Source organism: Silene latifolia, unplaced genomic scaffold (genome assembly GCF_048544455.1).
Source record: "Silene latifolia isolate original U9 population unplaced genomic scaffold, ASM4854445v1 scaffold_268, whole genome shotgun sequence".
Lineage (NCBI taxonomy): Eukaryota > Viridiplantae > Streptophyta > Magnoliopsida > Caryophyllales > Caryophyllaceae > Silene > Silene latifolia.
This window is the reverse complement of record NW_027413210.1, coordinates 30,592-52,746: the sequence shown is the minus strand read 5'-3', so window position 1 is coordinate 52,746 and position 22,155 is coordinate 30,592. Positions and strand designations below refer to the sequence as shown.

The 22,155-nt window shown below is 41.9% G+C and overlaps 1 non-coding gene across 1 annotated transcript; it reads right to left on the bottom strand.

The window, feature by feature from the left end:
• Window positions 1–321: 321 nt before the first annotated feature.
• LOC141639065 (small nucleolar RNA R71) lies at window positions 322–429 on the bottom strand. Its single transcript, XR_012542357.1, has one exon. It is a non-coding gene; the product is annotated as a small nucleolar RNA R71 (small nucleolar RNA).
• Window positions 430–22,155: the final 21,726 nt, after the last annotated feature.

Here is a 22,155-nt window from a genome sequence, read left to right as displayed (position 1 = left end):
GGTACTCCAACACCACCACATTTAACCGGTAATTTCATTGCCAAATCCGCATTCATACAACTAATTGAGAGAAGTCAATTTGGGGGGATGCCTAGTGAAGACCCTCATTCACATATGGAGATGTTTTGTGACTATTGTGATGCAATTTCTCAAACCGGAGTTACTCAAGATGAAATCCGATGGGTATTATTTCCTTTTTCTTTGATTGGTACCGCAAAACAATGGTTGAAGAGCCTAGACAAGGCTACCCTTGGTATTGACTCATGGAAGAAGTTAGCACTTGCTTTCTACAAGAAATTCTATCCTCCGGAGAAGAGTAACATGTTGAGAGCCCAAATCACCGGGTTTAAACAAAGGGATGAGGAATCATCGTATGAAGCATGGGAGAGATTTAAGGACACTTGTCGTTCTTGTCCACACCATTGACTTAGCAAGTGGTTCCTTGTGCAAAAATTTTGGAATGGTCTATATGAAGACTCCCGCAACATCCTCAACATGGGATCCAATGGTATGTTTACCGAAGTTGATGACAATCAACCATGGGCTAAAATTGAAGAAATGGCGGTTCATAATTCCCAATATAGTAGGCCTCGAAAGGCTACTAGAGGAGGAAAGCATGAGGTAGATTCCATCACACAATTGGGTGCTCAACTAAGTGCTCATATTGACACCATTAATTTGAAGTTTAAGAAGGCCATGGCTAAGCTTGATGAAGCTTCCAAATCACTAAAACAACATGTTAATGCTATGGTGGCATCATCCTCAATTCCAAGTTGAGTATGTGAGAGTTGTAGAACTTTGGGACATGACCAAAGTGAATGTAGGGGAACAAGTGAACAAGTGAATGCTTTTCAAGCATACAAGAGCGTCACCCCTTATTCCAACTATTACAATGAGAATACCAAATTCCATCCCAATCTTTCATACAAAAGCCAAAATGTTCAAAACCCTCAACCAACATACACCCCACCTCCAATGAGGAATCAAGCTCAAAGACCCTTTTACAACCAAAGCCAAGGTTATCAAAATCAACCCTCTTACAATCAATCTAATGACCAAGGCTTTGATGTTCAAAAAGCGTTCCTCCAAATGCAAAAGAACCAACAAGAATTTTTCACCCAAATGCAAAAAGATAGCCAAGCCAAAGACATCACCATCAACAACATACTAGCCCACACCAAAATTCTAGAAACCCAAATGACTCAATTAACATCTTCTAGCTCTCAAAGGCAAAAGGGGCAATTACCACCTCAAAGTAATCCCCCAAGACATAAATCGGTTAGTGCCATCCATTTAAGGAGTGGTACAAGGTATGAGGGGCCGAAGAAGCCAATTGATGAAGACATTGTGGATGCTAGTGACAAGCAAAGAGTTGTGGAGAACTCTAAGGAAGAAGAACCCACCACCCAAGAAGTTTCAAAGAAGAAGAATGAAGAGAAGGCTAAAGAGCCAATTGTGATTAGACTTCCATTCCCAAGTCGTCAAGCTAAGCCTAAGTTTGATTAACAACTTGGAAAGTTCATGGAGATTGTGAAGAACTTAGAAGTCTCAATCCCATTCACGGAATTGATCAATCATGTTCTGGCCTATGCAAAGTACATGAAAGATATTCTTACCAAGAAGAAATCCATCCGGAAATTAAAGACTATTGCATTCACTAAAGTGAGTAGTGCTATTCTTCAAGGAAGTTCACCTCCAAAACTCAAAGATCCGGGAAGTTTCTCTATTTCATGCACCATTGGCGACACTACAATCAACAAAGCATTATGTGACCTTGGTGTTAGAGCTTGTGTCCTCCACAAATTAGTGTGATAACATTAATAAATCTCTTATAGGTTCACAAGGGTATACTTCGTATTTTATCAGTTGATTAACGATTACCTAATAACGGTTGGCTTGCTAGAAAGTTTGACGTTATTATCATACTGATGGCGGTGATCAACTGGTCCCTAAAAGTCACACCTAAAGGATGTGTTTGAGAGATGTGATTATGGAAATGTAATCACATTGATGCCTTATATGACTAAACAGTTAGTCAATGTGTTGACTAGATGATTATTTAATGCCGATTAAATAATATGTTTGACACGAATTAATCACAATTAAAACCGAATATAATATGTTATATTTAATTAATGTATATAATGTTAGCTTAAACGAATTAAGATGTTAATTCGTAATTAAATGTAATCGGTATATTTAATTAGCTAATTATAAATATGCGATATTTATAGTTAAAGTATATATTATACGATATTGTCATAATTGATTATTACAGACCGGTATCAATATATTGACTGCAAGCTGTTGTATGTAGACTTATTAATACGGAACAAAATAAATGGCAATTTATAATAATACACATTATTATACATTTTGGATAACTACTTAAAATAAGGAGATTTTTCTCCTTATTTGTTGTGTGAGTATCTCGGTCAAACCGAGTAAATGGGAAAGAAAAATCCCTCCTTTTCTTCTCTTATTTTAGGTTAATATAAGGAAAAAGGAGGATTCATTTTTCTAACCTAATTCTAACCTAGCCTCCTCTCATCAAAGAAAAACACAAAAACCTAAAATTAATCAGTTAATTATCTTGTGTGCAACTGATAGGTGAATATCATTGCGATATTGTTCTTAGGCCGATTTTGCTAGGACCGAAGGTTATTTCATAATCTCTCTATTTTGTTTATGTAATTTTCATTTATGACTAGTAATCATCTTTATAAATTCGTTATAATCCTTAATAATAAGGGAAGTATACAGATTATTTCACACAAGTGGTATCAGAGCCAAAGCCACGAATTTTATTTTTGATGATTTTCATAAATTGAATTTAAACAAAATTGTTGGATCGAAAAAAAATTAAATTACATGGCTGAATTTTTTTTTTGCCGAATTGATTTTTTTTTTCCAGCCGGTTTTTTTATTCTTGTTTTGATGTTATATTTCCATTTTAATTTTTCATATTGTTGTTTTAATCAGTTAAAAAGATTATATGAAGAATTGGTAGATGTTTGATTTAATGAAGATTAAGTTAAAATGTAAATGGAAATCGTCATGTTGATGATATAAAAATTTGTTTTTGCTATATAGTTTTTGGCATATACGGTTAATCATGTTTCATTAATTCATATGCTAATCTTGTTCTAATAGCAACTATAAACGAATTCGTTCATCTAAAGTTTTTGTTTTAGGGCACAATGCCGAATTGAAAAAAAATTTAGGGTGGTTTCGTTTTTTTTTCCAGCCGAGAAAAGAAATAATTTTTTTTTCCTGTTTCTGTTACTGTTCACCGTGGGCAGCATTAATAATAAAAAAAAAAAATCTGTATTTTTCCTTTCGGTTTTTGCTGAAAAGCCGAGAAGAGAAGTTTTTTTTTCGGTTTTGGGCTGTTTAGCCGTGAGCAGCAAAAGAAAAATATAAAACCCGTTTTCGTTTTTTTTTTGCTGTTATGCCGTGTGCATTTTAAAGAAAAAAATTTTCTGTTTTTTCTTTTATTGTTGTTTTTGGCCAATAGTTATAATTATACATTACTTTTATAATGTATGATTGCATGTTTTGAAACAGTTCAAAATTTTAAGATACCTAATTATTTTAAAGAAGTTTAAAATAATGTTGGATTAAATTCATATTACAAGTTTAATATGAATTAAGATTAAATTTATAGTGAGTAATTGAGGAATTGTCGCTTAATTTGATCAATTAAATAGGTGGTTTGGAAAATTAATCTACATAATTAAAGAATTATGTCTTGCATGTTTAATTTTTTTAGTTGATGCATTTTTGTTGTTGAATGAATCGTTGAATGAATTTATTTACGTATTTTTGCAATCGGTTGTAATTTGTAATACCTAGTGTGGCCTTAGTCAAATTATGTTTTCGTAATGATGGAAACATAATTTTTAATGTATTTTGAGATCTCGTATCTCCGTTTGGTTTTCTTTATTTATTACGGTTTTGAAATTAGAAAGTAAATAGGTTTATTATGTAATTTTAAATTGTAATTTTTGAGAAGACTAAAGATGGAGATTGGAGCTCACTACCGCTAGATGGATCAAGATGGAACATCAAGACAAGCTTCTCGGGTCCAAGGATGGATTCCAAAGTTGTATTTATGTTCATTTTGATAGATAGGCCACACTAGGACTTTATTATTGTTTTTACGTTTTCATTCCTATTGCTTTTCATTCACATGCTAGTTAGTGCATCATTTTCGCCTAAAACCAAACCACCTACTAAAATGCATGAAAATTGACTCATATAGATTGTATGTTAGTTTTCATAGACATACAGATGTCACTCAGTTTAAGCCATCACCTTAGTTTATTCATTCATGCATGCTAGATATTAGTTCACTTAAAATGAATTAAAATGAAGATGATGGGATCTTCCTCTAAAACGGAAATTGAGACTAGTCTTTATAAGGGCAAACAACTATGAATCCCTTCTTCGTCGGTAGGCATAATATGACCCCTTCTACGTTGGGTAAATAGTTTGTGTTGACTTAGTTTATCTCAACATTATAGTCCGAAGAGTTTCTCATGATTATGATGGACTAAAGATAGAATTTACAGAAATTTATCGACCAAGAATTCTAACAGTAGAATTAGCCAAAAGGTTGGCTTATCAATTTACAGATAATTGAGTCTTGGGATCATTTATATAATTCTTGAGGGAGGCCAATTGTATAAATGCATAAGTCTTCGCTTATAACAGTTTTGCATTAAGACTTAAAATCAGAACGATGCATATGCTTATTATTTTTATTCTTCTTTTCGCAGTGTAGAATACGTTTATTTTGATAATACTGTTTCAACAAATGGCTGGAAATAACGAAATCCCAATGCCGAGTGCCACACTTGGACGAGAGTCCTGGCTTAAATTTTTATGGACAACATGAATCAGTTCACACGACTGAAGAATGATGGGTCCAACTTTGCGGGATGGGGAGGCGACTACGGAATGCTTTGCCATTGCTGACGGTAAACTCAAGTATTTAACTGAGCCAATACTGGTAAACCCAGGCCCCAATGCAGGAGTTAACGAGTCACTTGCTTATAGTGATTTCGTCATGGAAGCGGGTGCGATAAAGAACGTACTCATCTTTGCAATGGAAACCAATTTGCAGAGACTCTTCATTGCCCAAGGTGCAAACAATATTTTCACCACGCTCACTAACGAGTTCTCAAAAGCACCGAGAATCGTTACTTATGAGCATACCTGTCGCTTCTTTGATGCGAAACTCCAAAAGGGCCAACCGGTTAGCCCACACATTCTTAACATGATTGAGAATGTCGAGAAATTAGAGGCACTTGATTGCAAAATCATTGAGAGCATAGTCATTGACCGAATGCTTCATTCTCTTCATGATGGTTTTGCCCTTTTCAGGGCGAACTACTACATGAATGACTTAAAGAAAAGTCCTCATGAGCTACACTCACTTCTCGTACAGACCGAGAAGGATATGAAATTGAGTGGGAGCATGAAGCAGGATGTTCTCACGATTTCCAACAAGAATAAAGGTAAGGGCAAAGCTCCAGGTGACCTAACTGTAGGTAAGCCAAAGTTTAAAAAGCCAGGAAACGGTAAGAGTGGGCCTGGTGAGACTAGTGGCTCACAGGGCAAGGCAAAGAGCAAGGGCGGTGACATTGAGTGCCACCATTATCACAAGATCGGACATTGGAGGAGGAACTCCCGTGTACCGTGAGGACATAAAAGCGAGCCGCGTCGTTCTGTTGGTATGTCATCTTATATTCATATGATTGAGATTAACCATGCAAGTTCGGAACTTGGGTACTTGATATTGGTTGTGGTTCTCATTTGTGTAATCATTTGCAGGGCCTAAGAAACATCACACCTCTCGAAAGGGTGATATGGACTGCGAGTCGGGAATGGAGCCAGAGTTGCTGCGGTCTCGAAGGGAACATATGTAATCCAACTCCCTAGTGGTTTTGAGTTATTTTTAAATAATCACTATGTACCCAGTTTGTCTAAGAACATTATTTCGGTTTAAAATACTCGATAAGGACGGTTTTTCATTTTTAATAAAGGATAATAGCTGTATTTTCTCTTTCAATGAAATGATTTATGGCAAAGCAGTTTCCATGAATGGAATTTACATCTTAGATCAAACCACGGAATTATTACACGTGAATAATAAGAAATTAAAGGTTGGTGACAAAGATCAAACCTATCTATGGCATTGTCGAATGGGACACATAAATGAGAAATGTGGAAAGAAACTCGTCGATAATGGGACTATTCCCGCATTCGATTTTTCTACATATGGCACGTGTGAATCATGTCTCATTGGCAAAATGACTCGAATTTCCTTCAAAGGTGTTGGAATGCGCGCTAGTGACCTATTAGGACTCATACATACGGATGTTTGTGGACCTATGTCAATTACCGCTAGAGATGGCTATAGATATTTTATCACTTTCACGGACGATTTGAGTCGATACGGATATGTCTACTTAATGACGCATAAAAGTGAGTCCTTTGAGAAATTCAAGGAATACCAGAACAGGGTTGAGAACCAACTGGGTGGAAAGGTTAAAGCACTCCGTTCAGATCGGGGTGGCGAATATCTTTCAAATGAGATTGATCAACACCTTAAAGACTGTGGAATCGTTTTACAGTTAACTCCACTTGGAACACCTCAATTGAATGGTGTGTCCGAACGGATAAATCAAACCTTACTTGATATGGTTCGATCCATGATGAGTCACACGGTAGTAGTTGATTCATTATGGGGTTTTGCTCTTTTGTCAGCTGCTCTTATACTTAACCGAAGTCCGACTAAAGCTGTCGACAAGACTCCATATAAAATGTGGAAGGGAACGGTTCCTAACTTGTCCTTTATTCGGGTTTGGGGCTGCGAGGCTTATGTCAAGTGGAGACACGAGGATAAGCTCAGCCCGCGATCGGTCAAGACATACTTTATAGGTTATCCAAAATGAACATTTGGTCATTACTTCTATTCGCCTACCGAACATCGAGTTTTTGTTGCGGCTAGTGCGATGTTCTTAGAGAAAGAATTTCTCGAGAACAAGACAAGTAATAGAACCTTCGAGCTGTCGGAGATTCAAGAACCAACAACCGAGGAACAGATGGAGGAAGTAGTTCCTCCAACTAATGACACGGTTAATATTCCCGAGGAACCTAGGAGGTCGGGTAGAGTCTCTAATCCTCCAGACAGATACATTGGTGTGGTCGAGGAGAATGACGTTTTGCTCCTAGAGAGTAATGAACCCGCTACCTATAAAGGTGCTATGGCCTGTTCCGACTCAAAGCTATTGCTCGAAGCCATGCAATCCGAGATGGACTCCATGTATGAGAATGACGTATGGGATCTAGTTGATTTACCTAATAAGGTAAAACCTCTACAGTGCAAATGGCTTTACAAAATAAAGCATTCTGTAGACGCGCAACCAAATACCTATAAGACACGACTAGTGGCAAAAGGTTTCACTCAAGTGCACGGATTGCATTATGATGAAATTTTTGCACCTGTAATCATGCTACGTTCCATTCGGATAATCTTAGCGATTGCCGCTTTTCATGACTATGAAATTTGGCAAATGGATGTGAAAACCGCCTTCTTAAACGGTTATTTGGAGGAAGAGTTGTATATGGTGCAACCCGAAGGTTTCATAAATCCTGAACATCCTAAGAAAGTATGCAAGCTTAAGCGTTCCATTTATAGACTTAAGCAAGCTTCTCGAAGTTGGAATCATCGTTTCGACCAGGTGATAAAAGAGTATGGTTTCAGTCGATCGGTCGAGGAACCATGCTTATATATCAAGTCGAGTGGGAGCAAGATTGTTTTCTTGATATTGTATGTCGATGACAGACTCTTGATTGGGAATGACATTCCTCTCTTATCTTCGGTTAAACGATGGTTGAAGAACAATTTCCAGATGAAAGATCTGGGTGAGGCACAACGCATTGGTAATCCGTATCTACCAAGATAGATCACGACGGACGTTATCACTTAGTCAGGAGTCTTATTTGGATAAGATTCTTGAGAGGTTCAGCATGACCAACTCCAAGAAGGGGAACCTTCGAATGACGTCTGGGATGCAGTTGAGCAAGTCTTAGTCACCCACGACGCCTGAAGGAATTGAGCGCATGAGTCGTGTTCCTTATGCATCTGCAACAGGATCAATCATGTATGCCATGATATGCACACGTCCAGACGTGGCATATGCATTGAGTATGACGAGTCGGTACCAAAGAATCCAGGTGAAACACACTGGATAGCTGTTAAAAACATCCTCATGTACCTATGGAGGAATAAGGATAGGGTATTGACTTATGGAGGCGATACTAAGCTATGCGCAATCGGTTACGCAGATGCTAGCTTCCAAACGGATCGAGATGATTCAACATCTCAGTCCGGGTTCGTCTTCACTCTTAATGGTGCTGCGGTCAGCTGGAAGAGTTCCAAACAGAGTGTTGTAGCAGATTCTACCACTGAATCTGAGTACTATGACGCTTCGGAAGCAACTAAGGAAGCTATATGGATGCGTCAATTCTTACAAGGACTTACGATAGTTCCTAGTTCGAATGACCCGATCACCATCTATTGTGACAATAGAGGTGCCATATTCCAGGCTAAGGAGCCAAAGTCTAGCAACAAATCTAGACATATACATCGGAAAGCTCACCTGATCCGTGATTACGTGGAGCAAGAAGAGATAGTGATTGACAAGATAGCTTCGAATGATAACATCGCGGACCCTCTCACTAAACCGTTGAATTTTGATAAGCATGAAGGACACGTTATTTCCATGGGAATTAAACGTGTTCCTGAGTTGTAGTAGTTGATTATGGATTTGATACATTATCGTTTTCATATACTATTTATAACTTCATCGTTTTAATATAATATTTTATTTTTCATGTGGATTGTACTGACAACATTGAACGCCACAAAGTGAACTGAATTACATTATATTTGTTTTGGTCCGTAATTGATGTGTGCATTTCTTATAGACCTTTTTAGGCCTTTTCGGCACACATTTCTATGCTTATTTCGTAATATTTCACTACAAATGCCCCCGAATAGTCTACTTTGGTCTGTTTTGCATTATTTGCAGGTACGAACCGGAATGACTGGAAATCAGCCTATTTGTGGTCCTCAAAGCTTGCTTAAGAGAGTCGGCGTGAAACCTTACCGTCTTGGGATGCGTGAAGGCATCCAAAGGAATAGGAGAACACACGAGAAGTCAAGACCTCTCGATCGAACTCCCAATTAGCTCGATCGAGAGGCATGTGTGTCAAGAACCCCTCGGTCGAGATGTCCTGTTCTCGATCGAGTGAATGCAAAGGTGAAGGCCTAGATCGAGAGACCATTGTTCTCGATCGAGGGATATTCTTAGGGAAAGCTCTCGATTGAGCAACTGTGGAGTTCGATCGGGAGGCCATGCGTTGATAGGCTTTGGATCGATTGTGTTGTTGGTTTACACGCTTTGTTTCTTTGTTATTTTCTTATAAATAGGCAAGGAATACTAGAGACCTAGGGGGAATCATCACATTTTAGACGTAGAACGGTGACTGTTGCTTTAGTTTTTGGATCGGAAATACTTTTCATCGCCATTTCTCAATTCTTCCTTCGTTGAATTCGGTATTATCATTCGTATAATTTCAGTTCAATTTCATTTATCATGTTATCTATTGTCATTTGCTACGCTATTATTGTTCCTCATTTAGATCATGAAGAGCTAATCGTTTTGCTAGGATTTAGGGTAGCCATGGCGTAGGAAGGACGATTTAATTAGAATACCCGTAGTCTAGTTGTATGCATCTGCTGCTTTAATATCTTTTAATTGTTTGAGTCGACGCACTCAATTAACTATCTCGATATCCTCTTCTCCTAGATCGAAAGATTGAAAAAGGGGTAGATCTGCAGCGTTTCATTAGGATTTATACTAGCTAGGGCGAAAGTTAAACTAGTATTGCCTAGGGTGAACTAAGGACCGAAAGGTGACGTTTATTACCCACAGATTGACTTTAGAAGCCATGGTGAACCGACAATCCTAGTACCTTTCTTTCTTGTTCATCTCTATTTTATTTCTCTCTCGTCTCTTTTATTCTCTCTTTTACTCGTAGTTTTTAGAAAACAAACAAACAAACCCCCCATTTTGGTTACTTTCGACAGACCTAGTTGACTATAGGATTCCCATCTCCCTGTGGATTCGATACCCGATCGCCTCGCTACATTCGCCGAGACCCGTTGGTTCTATCTTTGACAGGGTTGCGACAGCCGTGTCAAATTTTGGCGTCGTTGCCGGGGAGACGGTGCAATTTTATAGTTTCTTTGTTTGTCTTTTGTCTTAGGGAATTTATTCCTTGAGACAGTTCTCATTCTTGGCCCGAGCGTTTTTGTGCTTACAGGGTATAATTCAGCTATGGAGGTAATTTGTGGAAGATGTGGCGAATGGGGACACAATCCCATATCATGTATGGCTACATCCGAGAGAGTTCTAGCCTATCGGAGGTTTAGGCAAGCAGGCTCTTCCTTCGAGCTTTATGCTGACAATATTAAAGTCGAGTACAATCTTAAGGCCGCCATTCGCACACAACGTCTTGAGCAGGAATCTGGTGCGGATGCCCTCCGTAACCTGCTCGAAAAGTGTGAGTCGATGTGCTTAAAGGAAGACCCGGTAAATGCAATAAGTTTGAGGAGTGGTCGCACTTATGACGGACCGAACATACTCCGAAAGTTCAAATGCCGAGGGGGGATTACTTTTCAAAAAATGACGAAGAACTGCTGAAAGGTGGTCGATCGAGTGATCTTACCTCTCGATCGACCAATGCTGAGGAAGAAATCCCTCGATCGAGAGCCGACACCTCTCGATCGAGTGAGCTACACAATGAAACCTCTCGATCGAGAGAGGTTAGTAAGAAAAGCTCTCGATCGAGCACTTCGAGCCTCAATCGAGAGATACCGAGCGTACGAACACGCATTCCAATGCTTTGGACGTAGTGGGGTACCCTCCCCGTCTTTGCGAGGGTGTCAAGAACTGATAAAGGTAAAGAGAAAGAAGAGGACCCACTTCCTATGGTCAAGGTCCCTTACCCGAGTCGATTACGCGACACGAAGACGGAGAGACAATTCAGCAAATTCGCGGATATGGTAAGAAATATTCAGGTAACCATTCCTTTTGCTGAGTTAATTACCCAAATACCTCCTTACGCAAAATTTATGAAAGATATTATTACGCGTAGGAGGGAATTTGGAGAAACAACTCTTGTCGCTTTCATGGAAGAGTCCGGTAGTCTAATTTCGGAAAGTCTCCCCCTAAATTGAAAGACCCGGGTAGTTTCTCTATTTCTTGTGTTATAGGAGATGTGACGATAAATAGGGCGCTGTGTGACCTTGGAGCTAGTGTCAGTGTCATGCCCTATTCTATCTTTTCTAAGCTTAAATTGGGTCACCTAAAAATGACCAATATCACCCTGGCAGATGGCCGACAGTGTCCGTTAGACGGTCCTTAGGTATCTTAGAGGATGTGCCCGTCAAGGTGGGCAAATTCTTTATTCCAAAGGGACTTTATTGTATTAGATATTGCTGAGGATACCCGTACCATTATTTTGGGTAGACCGTTTTTGTGTACAAATGAGCTATTATTGATGTCAAACTCGGGCGTTTGACTCTAGAGATAGGGGATGATGTGATTACGTTTAGTCTGCCCGAGACCTTGTCTAGACCGATGATAGAGGATACTTGTTATTCTGTTGATATTGTTTATGAGTCTGCTTACGAGTTTTGGTCGGATTCCTTAGTTAAGGATCCGCATGAGTCTTTGATGTTTCTAGATGAGTGTTCAGATTTTTCAGATGACGAGGATGATGTCGAGGAGTTACTTGGAATTGCCACAGATGAGATAGAGCTGTCTGACGTTCAGCTGGAATAGGTAGAAAACTTGGCACATACTTTGTGCTCAGTCGAGGTAAAGGTCCTCGAGCGTAAGGCTCTTCCCTCTCATCTTAAGTATGCCTTTCTTGATGATACTGAGCAGTTCCCAGTGATTGTGAGCGCTAAGCTCAACGACGAACGATTAATCGCTTTATTGATCGTTTCTTAAGAGAAATAGGAAGGCGATGGGATATTCGTTGGATGACATTAAGGGCATCACCCGATGTCCGCATGCACAGGATTGAGCTAGAGGATGATCACAAACCTTGCGAGACGGGTCGGTCGAAAGTCGAATCCAAAGATGGAAGAGGTTGTGACGGTGAGAGGTTATGAAACTACTCGACGCAGGTATTGTTTATTCAGTTGGGAATTCTAAATGGGTAAGTCCCGTTCAGGTGGTACCTAAGAAAGGAGGTACTACAGTTGTTCGAAATGAAAATAATGAGCTAATACCTACTAGACTAGTGACCGGGTGGTGGATGTGTATACATTATCGGCAATTAAATGCCGCCACCAAGAAAGATCATTTCCCCCTTCCTTTCATTGATCAGATGATAGAGAGATTAGCTTCTCATGAGTTTTTCTCTTATCTGGATGGGTACTCAGGGTTCTTTCAAATCCCTATTCATCCAGATGATCAGGAAAAGACTACTTTTACTTGTCCGAAGGGTGTTTTTGCTTATCGCAGGATGCCTTTTGGTTTGTGTAATGCCCCTGCTACCTTTCAGAGGTGTATGATGGGGATCTTTTCTGAGTATATAGAGTCTATCATGGAAGTCTTTATGGACGACTTCAGTGTCTATGGGAATGACTTTGATAATTGTTTAGCTAACCTTGATAAAGTTTTGAACGATGTATTGAGGTCAATCTGGTGCTAAACTGGGAGAAGTGCCATTTTATGGTAAATGAGGGCGTAGTCCTTGGGCACTTAGTCTCCAACAGGGGTATTGAGGTAGACAGATCAAAGGTGCAAGTAATCGAGCAATTACCCCCTCCAGTTAATGTTAAGGGGGTGAGGAGTTTCCTTGGCCACGCTGGCTTTTATCGTCGGTTTATCAAGGACTTTTCAAAGATTGCTCGACTGCTTACACAGTTGATTTTAAAGAATGCCCCTTTTGATTTTAATGATGAATGTCTTTCTGCTTTTAACACTTTGAAGCAGGCTTTGGTTTCTGCACCCATTATCCAGCCTCCGGATTGGAAGCTGCCTTTCGAGATTATGTGCGATGCCAGTGATTATGCACTAGGAGCGGTGCTACGCCAGCGGAAAGACAAGGAGCTGAGTGCGATCTATTATGCGAGCCGAACTCTGGATGAGGCTCAAGTGAAATATGCTACCACGGAGAAGGAGCTTTTAGCTGTTGTTTATGCGTTAGATAAGTTTAGATCGTATTTGTTGGGTTCTAAAGTTATTATTTTTACTGAGATCATGCAAAAAAACACCTTCGAACAAGAAGGAAGCTAAGCCCAGTTGTTTGAGATGGATACTCCTTTTACAGGAGTTTGACTTGGAGATTAAGGATAAGAAGGGAGCAGAAAATGTCGTAGCCGACCATCTGTCGCGTCTGACGCAACAGGAGGGGGAGGATTCTCTTCCTATTAATGATTCATTTGCTGATGACTCTTTATTTTCTGTTGATGTTTTTTCCGACCTCTGTGAATTCTAAGGATGGTGCTGAACCTTGGTTTGCGACTATGCGAACTTTGTCGACCGAACACGCCACCAACGGATTTATCTCATCGCCAGCCGCAAAAGATTCTTACACGATGCGCGCAATATTTCGGGATGACCCTTATTTATTTAAGGAGTGTGCGAGACGGACTCTGCGGACGGTGTATTCTCGCAGTGGGAGACCAAAGCTATCCTAGAAGGCTGCCATTCGGCTCCTTGTAGAGGACACCACGGTCCATCACGTACCGTGGCTAAGGTATTGCAGTCAGGTTTTTATTGGCCAACTCTTTTCGCTGACACTAAAGTTTTTGTTGCTAGCTGTGATGCTTGTCAGAGAACGGGAAACATTTCCAAGAGACATGAGATGCATCAGAACGGCATCTTAGAGGTTGATGTAACACTACGGATTTCCTTTGGAGCCTACTCGACCGAGTAGAGCCTACTCGGCCGAGTAGTGCTCTTTGTGTGAGTTATTTCGGTTCTGCCGAGGAACACTCGGCCGAGTATAGTGAATACTCGACCGAGTGTAGGCCACTCGGCCGAGTGTCGTCACACTCGACCGAGTGTCCGATTTGGCGAAGTTATATTTCGACGGTTTGATTAAGGAATGATTAGGGTATTTTATAATTCCGCGTCGCTTCTAATATCACTTTTCACAAATTAACATTTCTACGTACCCTAATCCTACCCAAATCATTCCCTAATCATCCCTTTGAGCATTTCGTAGCATCTTTGTGGCGATAATTTGCGGTGATTCTTGCGTAAAGGTTCTTGTTGCAACCGTTGGTAAGTACATCTTTGTAATTATTGCATCGTTTCGGGTTGCTATACATTTATATGGAAGGGGATGTTGGGAATTGTTCAAAGTGTAATTGTGTTGTATGATCTTTGTATAGGAGAAGACTTCGTAGAGGAGCCTTTTTGATTGTCCGTGTTGCTTATCGCCGTGATTGCTAAGGTAGGGTTTCCTACTCGATTCTTTGTGCTTTACATGACATATTGTTGTATTTATCGTTGTCTATTGATCATCGTAATATGGAGATTGTTATGACAGTGTTGGTGTGAGGGGATTGAGATGACGGTAATGTCATGTGATTGTGATTGTGGTGGAGTCACTTGGGGAGTGGCTTCACACCCTAGTTCGCCCTCCGTGGAACCCGCCACGGGAGGGGATGTGCACATTAAGGGACAGGGATTATTGTCGCTCGTTGAGGAGCCGGACTAGGTGGGATCGGGTGCGGTCACCCATCGGCGGCGAGGATTACCTGTTGCGATGGGTAATCTGCGGGGCTACACACTTTAGTGTGTAGTCGGGCTTCTATGTGAGACAGGGTGATTGGGAGTTGACGATGATCAGACGAGTATTGCATTTGTTTGTCTTGTGTGTTGCATAATACCGACTCCGTTGTTGTTTGTGGAATCATGGTGATCCATTCGGGGATGGTGAGCGGGCTTGACAGTTTTGCTAGTGAGAGCTTGGGGATTTTCTTGGGAGATTTGCCACCACGAGTCATAGCATCACTTTGTCGAGTCTTAGCGAGTTTTCTTTTATTATTAAGACTTTGAAGTTGTATTTCTTTAGACAGGATTTGGTTTTGGATATTGTAAACTTTGCATTTTACATTACTTTAATAAATGTGCTCAGTTCAGACGCTTTTGATATGTACTAACCTCGGGTAACCGAGATGGTAACGCACTTTCATGGTAGGGTGGTCCTGGTAAGGCACCTTGGTATGAGGGGGTGTTACAAAGTGGTATCAGAGCCGAAGATTCCGGCACCTAAACAAATGAATTTAATGAACCTACGGAGTCTAACTAAAATGAACCCGGGGAGAGTAGTTTGGAGCTACCGCAAAGACTCGGGAGACGTCCCGGAGTCGCATAATGGCCCTTACTAACTCGAGCCGGTAACTTGGGGAAAGTGTGATGAGGACTAGGCCTTGTATGTGCCCGTATGTGAAGATGCATGTTAGTAAAAGTCGATAATTGTATATATGTGTGATGAAATTCTTAACTGTTGTGATGGGAGAAGTAATTGATGAAACGGTTGTGATTTCAACGTTGGATTTAGCATATGTGCAAATTGGATGTTGATATGTTTACAATATGGTGTTAAAGTTTTAATATATGTATCGCATGCTGAGGTGTTTATAACATGGCTTTTGAGTTCTTACGTAATTGTTATGAGAATAATGAACATGTTAGAGGAATCGTAAACTGTTAACCTGCAAATAGTGTTACTCGGCCGAGCATGATAGGCACTCGACCGAGTATTGAGTACTCGGCCGAGCATACTGGAACTCGACCGAGTGTTGTTTGAAGGAAAGTAGCAATCGCTACTGTTTATGGTAACTCGATCGAGCATGGCGGTACACTCGACCGAGTATGGTCCACTCGGCCGAGTGTTGCTATACTCGACCGAGTGCTTCTTTTTGTGCTTTGATGTTTGTCTCTGGAGTCGATACTCGACCGAGTATTTGAGAGTTCACTCGACCGAGTGATCTTTACTCGACCGAGTATTATTTATACTCGGCCGAGTGTTCTTATGGCGGAGGGATGTCAAATTTTGAGCATTTGTTTACGTTTCTTTCTTTCTTACCAGCTCAAAATGCCGCCCAAAAGAACTCCCGCGCAGATCCAAGCTTCGGAGATGTCTGTTGATGAGGTTGCTCGCATGATTGAGCAACAAGAGGCTCTCCTTGAAGCTCTCAAAAATGTGGGAAAAGGAAACGAGAGAAATGTGGATGCAACCCAGCTTAGCATCAACATCGCTCGTTTCCACCCTCCCACATATGACGGGGTAGGCGAACCAAAGCTGCTCGAGAAGTGGCACCGTGAGATTGAAGCTCTCATGGAAATGGTTAAGTGCCCCGAGGATATGATTGTTGAACAGGTTGTATACTACCTAAGAGGAGAAGTCTGCTTTGGTGGCGAACGTCAAGGATGATGCTAGAGCTTACTACCAGGAGGAAGGGGCTATTCCGTGGTCTGGGTTGAAGAGTGCCATGAGGGAACAGTTTGTGCCGGAGCATATCCGACACAAGATGAGATCTGACTTTGAATCTTTCACTATGTCTGAGGAGATGACGGTCACTGATTACTATCATCGGTTTATGGAGCTTTCTCCTTATGTGGAAGATTTGCAGCTTGGACAGAGAGGTTTGGCTCTCCGATTTGAGAGGGGTTTGTCTGCTAAGATCGTGAGTCGTATGCCGGCTGGGGTTGCTACTGACCTCAAGGAAGTGTATCTGAGAGCGGGTCAAGCTGAGAGAATGGTGGATCTCTCAAGGGAGATTGAGGAGAGGACTGCTACCGAAAAGAGGAAGGCTGATAGTGGGAACAACAATCAGCCAACCAACAAGAAAGGGAATTTCAACCATGCTAAAGCTTTCTCTAGTGGAGCTGGTTTCTCTGGAGGTTCTCGTGGCTGGGGAAAGAATGGAGGTCGGGCTGTAAGTGACAACACCAACCTTACGTGCTTCAACTGTGGTGGTATAGGCCACAAAAGGCGGGAATGCACGAGCTACAAGCCCGCAATGGTTCAGAGCTCGATCAGGAAATTTCTCTCAGGGGCCGACTCAGAGTTTTGCTAGTAGCCGACCGGGAGGTTCATGGGGCAACAGAGGTGGACAGGGTAACCAGGGCGGTTACAACCGCGGTGGTGGTGGATCTTATCAGCGTCAGAATAACAGTGTCACCCAGGATTCGGCAGCTAAGCCTAGTACCTCCAATGCTTCAGTTCAGGGTGGAGGACAGAAGAATAGTGGAAAGCTCTTCATGATGGATAAGCAGGAAGCACAGGATGATGCTCATGTAGTTACCGGTACCTTTCTTGTTAATAATGTACCGTCTTTTGTTTTGTTTGATTCCGGGGCTACACATTCGTTTGTGTCTAAGAGTCATGCAGTGTCTATGGGTTTGGGCAAGTTTGAGGTTGTAAAAGATGATGTGTTCATACCTTCAGGGGAGTCTGTGTCGTGTCTCAAGTTATATAAGGGTATACCTATGGTGATTGGAGGGGTAGATTTACCAGTAAACTTGTTAGAGTTTCCTAAGGATGGGTTTGAGGTGATCGTTGGGATGGACTGGCTAGGTAGGTATGATGCCAGGATAGATTGTAGACAGAAGAGAGTGTCTTTAAAGAGTCCCAAGGGTGTTAAAGTGTCCTATAGAGGGTTTGTGGTAAAGCCTAAGTGTAGGTTTATAGCAGTTATGACTTTAAAGTCATGTTTAAGGAAGAAGTGTCCCTTAATCCTTTGTCATGTGAGAGATCATCGAGTAGAGCCGCCGACAACTTCTGAGATTTCCGTGGTGAAGGAATTTGAAGATGTATTTCCTGAGGAGATACCGAGTTTGCCTCCCAAGAGGGATGTCGATTTCAGCGTGGAGCTTAAGCCGGGAACGGGTCCTATATCTAAAGCACCTTATCGTATGGCACCTAAAGAGTTGGCTGAGTTGAAGAAGCAGTTACATGAGTTGTTAGACAAGGGTTATATCAGGCCTAGCGTGTCACCGTGGGGAGCTCCAGTTCTTTTTGTAAAGAAGAAAGATGGGAGTATGAGATTGTGCATTGACTACAGAGAGCTCAATCGGGTTACAGTGAAGAACAAGTATCCGTTGCCGAGGATTGATGATTTGTTCGATCGGCTTAGTGGAGCCGGTGTGTTCTCTAAGATTGATCGAGGTCGGGGTATCATCGGTGAGGATAGCAGACGAAGATATTCCTAAAACAAATGTTCGATCTCGCTATGGTCACTACGAGTATGTAGTGATGCCTTTTGGTTGACCAATGCGCCAAAGGCTTTTATGGATTTGATGAACCAGATCTTCACACCGTTTTTGGATAAGTTTTTGGTTGTTTTCATCGACGATATCCTAGTATATTCCAAGACTAAAGAAGAGCACGAAGAGCACTTGAGGATAGTTTTGCAGACTTTGAGAGAAAATCAGCTCTATGCCAAGTTAACCAAGTGTGAGTTCTGGTTAGAGGAAGTGCCTTTTCTAGGCCATGTAATATCCAAGAAGGGGATATCTGTGGATCCTAGTAAGATTGAGGCCGTTACCAAGTGGGAATCGCCGAAGAGTGTTGCGGAGATTCGGAGTTTCTTAGGTCTTGCCGGCTACTACCGGAGATTTGTGAAGGATTTCTCTACCATAGCACGGCCTATGACATCCTTGATGAGGAAAGAAGTCAGATTTGTTTGGGATGAGAGTTGTGAAACGGCGTTTCAGACCTTAAAAGAACGCTTGACCACAGCTCCTATCCTAGCCTTGCCTGAGGGTTGTGAGAACTTTGAGGTTTATACCGACGCTTCAAAGAACGGTTTGGGTTGTGTCTTGATGCGGGGAGGAAGAGTGATAGCCTATGCTTCGAGGCAGGCAAAGCAATATGAGGAAAACTACCCTACTCATGATTTGGAGTCAGGTGCGATTGTTTTCGCACTTAAGATTTGGAGGCACTACCTTTACGGCGCAACTTTTAAGGTGTTCTCGATCATAAGAGTCTAAAGTATATCTACACTCGAAAGGAGCTTAACATGCGACGCAGGCGATGGATGGAGCTGATTGGAGATTATGATATGGAGATCATCTATCACGAGGGTAAAGCTAATGTTGTCGCAGATGCTTTGAGTAGGAAGAGCGTTCATTCGCTATGCACAGCTATGTCCTTGCTGAAGCTGAGAGATGAGATGTCTAGATTGGGGATCTTTATGATTCGAGAGGGGAATACCATCGGGGATTTGACGATCGAGCCAGAGTTGTATGAAAACATCAAAGGTAAGCAAGAGCTTGATCCTAAAATCCAGGAGTGGAAGTCAACGGTAGAGAGCGGAGCAGCATCTAGGTTCTCTATACATCCAGATGGGAGTGTTCGTTTTGATGGGAGATGGTGTGTTCCTGACGATGCAGAGTTAAGGAGAATGATCTTGTCTGAGGCTCATTGCACTCCTTATTCGGTTCACCCGGGTGGTGACAAGCTTTACAGAGACCTTAAGAAGACTTTTTGGTGGCCGAACATGAAGAGGGAGGTAGCTGAGTTTGTGGCTAGATGTTTGACTTGCCAAAGGGTCAAAGGTGAACAAAGGAGACCTCAAGGTAAGATTCGATCCCCCGACAGTGCCCGAGTGGAAATGGGAGTCGATCTCTATGGACTTCATTGTGGGGTTACCTAGGTCACAACAAGGTAACAACATGATTTGGGTGATTGTTGATCGGCTAACCAAGTCAGCCCATTTTGTTCCAATGAAAGATACTTGGTCTAAGATGCGGCGGGCGTTGGGTTCTGAGAAAGCATGTGGTTCGGTTACATGGAATTCCGAAAGATATTGTTTCCGATCGTGATGCGAGGTTCATATCAAAGTTTTGGCAAGAACTGCAAGAGTTGATGGGCACAACGCTCAAGATGAGTACTGACTTTTCATCCGCAACCGATGGTCAGACAGAACGGACCATCAAGACCTTAGAAGACATGCTAAGGGCATGTGTTATGGACTTTGGAGGCGATTGGGAAGACAGACTTGATTTGATCGAGTTTTCATACAATAATAGCTATCATACAAGCATTGGGATGGCACCTTTTGAAGCTTTGTATGGCCGGAAATGCCGAAGTCCGGTTTGTTGGGATGACGATTCCGAGGCGGTGGTTTTAGGGCCACAATTGGTTCAAGATATGGTTGAGCGAGATCCGATTGATTCGCCAAAAGATGAGAGCACTCAAGATCGCCGGAAGAGCTACGCCGACCTACACCGCAGTGACATTGAGTTCGCGGTAGGGGACAAAGTACTTTTGAAAGTGTCACCTATGCGAGGTGTTATGAGGTTTGGGAAAAAGGGTAAGCTAAGCCAGAAGTTTATAGGCCCTTATGAGATTCTGGACCGTATTGGCGAGGTAGCCTACAGGTTAGCTTTACCACCAGCTTTGGATAGAGTGCACAATGTTTTTCATGTGTCTCAACTCCGGAAATATGTGAGTGATCCGTCGCACATCCTCGAGATGGAGAACATCGAACTTGATGAATCCTTGTCATATGCCGAAATTCCAAAAGAGATTCTTGATCGCAAGGTTCGTAAGACCCGGACGGGTGAGACGGTCTTACTCAAAGTTCTGTGGTCTAATCATAATGTGGAGGAAGCCACATGGGAACCCGAGGAAGCTATGCGAGACCGTTTTCCTAACCTTTTTGATCAGGTATGTTTGGTTACGGGGACGTAACCGTTGTCTTTTAAGGGGGTAGGAGATGGTCGCGATAGTGTTTTGTGTTTTCTTTGCTTCGTGTCGGGAGATGTGTTTGGGGTAACTTGTTGTGATGCTTGTGTAGTTCCTTGGAGTTGTCTCATGTGTTTGTTAGAGTCTTGTGTCGTGGTGTTGTGTTGGTGTGTAGTTGAGTGTGAACTTCGGGACGAAGTTCTTTTTAGGGGGAAAGATTGTAACACTACGGATTTCCTTTGGAGCCTACTCGAACGAGTAGAGCCTACTCGGCCGAGTAGTGCTCTTTGTGTGAGTTATTTCGGTTCTGCCGAGGAACACTCGGCCGAGTATAGTGAATACTCGACCGAGTGTAGGCCACTCGGCCGAGTGTCGTCACACTCGACCGAGTGTCCGGTTTGGCGAAGTTATATTTCGACGGTTTGATTAAGGAATGATTAGGGTATTTTATAATTCCGCGTCGGTTTCTAATATCACTTTTCACAAATAAGTTAACATTTCTACGTACCCTAATCCTACCCAAATCATTCCCTAATCATCCCTTTGAGCATTTCGTAGCATCTTTGTGGCGATAATTTGCGGTGATTCTTGCGTAAAGGTTCTTGTTGCAGATGTTGGTAAGTACATCTTTGTAATTATTGCATCGTTTCGGGTTGCTATACATTTATATGGAAGGGGATGTTGGGAATTGTTCAAAGTGTAATTGTGTTGTATGATCTTTGTATAGGAGAAGACTTCGTAGAGGAGCCTTTTGATTGTCCGTGTTTCTTACTCTTTGTGATTGCTAAGGTAGGGTTTCCCTACTCGATTCTTTGTGCTTTACATGACATATTGTTGTATTTATCGTTGTCTATTGATCATCGTAATATGGAGATTGTTATGACAGTGTTGGTGTGAGGGGATTGAGATGACAGTAATGTCATGTGATTGTGATTGTGGTGGAGTCACTTGCGGGAGTGGCTTCACACCCTAGTTCGCCCTCCGTGGAACCCGCCACGGGAGGGGATGTGCACATTAAGGGACGGGGATTATTGTCGCTCGTTGAGGAGCCGGACTAGGTGGGATCGGGCCGCGGTCACCCATCGCGGCGAGGATTACCTTTGCGATGGGTAATGGCGGGGCTACACACTTTAGTGTGTAGTCAGTTACTATGTGAGACAGGGTGATTGGGAGTTGACGATGATCAGACGAGTATTGCATTTGTTTGTCTTGTGTGTTGCATAATACTGACTCCGTTGTTGTTTGTGGAATCTGCGGTGATCCATTCGGGGATGGTGAGCAGGCTTGACAGGTTTTGCTAGTGAGAGCTTGGGGATTTTCTTGAGAGATTTGCCACCACGAGTCATAGCA